Here is a 2,985-nt window from a genome sequence, read left to right on the forward strand (position 1 = left end):
GGTATGTGGTGGAGCTCTAACCCTTCGAACTTCTTTTTGAGCTTCCTCACCGCATTGCAGTATCCAGTCATGGCTGGGCTTCTTACGTCCCACTCCTTCATCACTTGATTGACCACCAAATCTGAATCGCCATAGACCATAAGGCGACGGACGCCGAGTGAAATGGCCATGCGTAATCCATACAAGAGTGCCTCATATTCTGCTTCATTGTTGGAGGAATCAAAGTGGATCTGGAGCACATATCTGAGCTTGTCTCCTCGGGGGGAAACCAAAACGACTCCAGCACCAGAACCATTTAACATCTTAGAGCCATCAAAAAACATGGTCCAATGCTCCGAGAGGACTTGAGTCGGCTGTTGTTGCTCAATCCACTCGGCAAGGAAATCTGCTATAGCCTGGGACTTAATGGCTTTCTTTGCCTCGAATTTGATATCAAGGGGAAGGAGTTCAATCGCCCATTTAGCCACTCGGCCAGTTGCATCTCTATTGTGCAGAATTTCTGACAATGGTGTGTCGCTGACGACTGTAATGTCATGATCAGAGAAATAATGAGCAACCTTCTTCATGGTCATGTAGATCCCATATACGAGCTTCTGATAATGATGATATCTTTGCTTTGATGGGGTCAAAACTTCAGAGAGATAATATACTGGGCGCTGAACTTTGAAGGCTTTCCCTTCTTCTTCCCGCTCGACCGTAAGTACTATACTGACGACTTGTCCTGTGGCTGCAATATAAAGCAACAGAGGCTCTTTGCTGATTGGAGAAGCAAGCACCGGCTGGGTGGAGAGCAGAGTTTTTAGCTCGGCAAACATTGCATCAGCTTCTGGAGTCCACTCGAACTTGTCTGCCTTCTTCATCAATCGGTAAAGAGGCAACGCCTTTTCACTGAGGCGAGAGATGAATCGACTTAACGCGGCCAAGCATCCAGTAAGCTTCTGGATGTCGTGCACATGCACAGGGCGCTTCATTCGGAGTATGGTACCAACTTTTTCTGGGTTATCATCGATTCCTCGTTCGGAAACGAGAAAACCGAGTAACTTTTCGCCAGGTACTCCGAATGTGCACTTTGATGGATTGAGCTTGATATCATACCTCCTGAGATTGGCAAATGTCTCAGCTAAGTCAGTCAACAGGTCGGAACCCTTTCGCGACTTGACCACGATATCATCCATGTATGCTTCCACATTCTGACTGATTTGAGTGAGTAAACACTTTTGAATCATTCTCATGAATGTGGCTCCGGCATTCTTGAGGCCGAATGGCATGGTGATATAGCAGAAGCACCCGAATGGAGTGATGAAAGCTGTTTTGATTTCGTCAGGCCCATACAGACGGATCTGATGATACCCGGAATAAGCGTCTAGAAAAGACAATCTCTCGCATCCTGCGGTCGAGTCGACAATTTGGTCGATGCGAGGGAGAGGAAAATGATCTTTCGGGCAGGCCCGATTGATATGTTTAAAATCAATGCACATACGAAGGGAATTGTCCTTTTTGGGAACCATGACGACATTGGCGAGCCACTCGGAGTGGTATATCTCTCGGATGAACTCTGCTGCAAGGAGCCGAGCCACCACCTCGCCAATGGCTTTTTTCTTCTGAACGGCGGACCGTCGAAGATGTTCCTTAACAGGCTTTGCTTTTGAATCAACTCTAAGGCGATGCTCAGCCAGTCCCCTGGGAACACCCGGCATGTCAGCTGGCTTCCATGCGAAGATGTCCCAGTTCTTACGGAGAAACTGGATGAGCGCTTCTTCCTATTTAGAGTCGAGTGTTGTGGAAATATGGGTCGGAGCTGCATTGGGGTCAGTCGGGTGGATATGAACTGGCTTCGTCTCACCGGACGACTGAAACACTGACTCTGTGGCGGGCTTCTTGGCCCGTAGTAAATCACTCGGATCTGCATTCTTCTTGTATCCCTCTAGCTCTACCACTATTATCTGGTCATCCGCAATCTTTGAGCCTTTCTGAAAACACTCTTCCGCTTTCTTCCGGTTGCCAGTGATGGTGATCACGCCTTTGGGGCAGGCATCTTTAACTTGAGGTACACATAGCATGGTCGAGCCATGAAGCGGGCGTAGGCTGGTCTTCCCAAAATGGCGTGGTAGGCGCTCTGGAAATCCATGACTTCGAATGTCAGCTTCTCTTTGCGGAAATGTTTCGAGTCGCCGAACACCACATCCAGAGCTATTTGGCCGAGTGACTTGGCCTTCTTTCCCGGGATGACTCCGTGAAAACTCATGTTGCTGGAACTGAGTCTGGACATCGGAATGCCCATCCCCTTGAGCGTATCCGCATACAGTATATTCAACCCGCTGCCACCATCCATCAATACCTTCGTCAGTCGAGTGCCTTCGACGACTGGGTCAACCACCAACGCTTGCCTCCTAGGGGTGGCAATGTGAGTAGGATGGTCAGACTGGTCGAAAGTAATGGGAGTTTGCGACCATCTCAGATAGTTTGGTGTCGCCGGGGCGAGCATATTGACCTCACGGTTGATCACTTTCAGTCGACTTTTGCTCTCTACATCAGCAAAAATCATCAGAGTGGAGTTGACATGAGGGTACTCTCCATCACTGTCCCCCTTGTCTTCAGCCTTGTCCGACTCCTTCTCTTTATCTTTTGGCTGTTTCCCTTGAAACTGCTGGATTAAGAGCCGGCACTGGCGAGTGGTATGCTTTGGGTAGATGAAGTTACCCTCTTCGTCTTTCTTCGTGTGGATATGACATGGTAGATCCATCACATCATTACCTTCCTTATCTTTTACCTTCTTGGGGTTCCAAGATCCTTTGGGCTTCCCTTTGAATTTGCCTTGAGTCACGGCCAGAGCCTCTCCAGGCGCTGCTGGTTCGGCCTTCCGCTTCTGCTTCCGACTGGAGTTTCCTTTATCCGACTGACTCGGCTTGTACTTGCCGCTCCGGAGTCGGTCCTCTTCTTCGCCGTTGGCGTACTTGGTGGCTATTTCCATCATCCGACTCAGGA

This window comes from Triticum aestivum, chromosome 4B (assembly GCF_018294505.1).
Source record: "Triticum aestivum cultivar Chinese Spring chromosome 4B, IWGSC CS RefSeq v2.1, whole genome shotgun sequence".
Taxonomy (NCBI): domain Eukaryota; kingdom Viridiplantae; phylum Streptophyta; class Magnoliopsida; order Poales; family Poaceae; genus Triticum; species Triticum aestivum.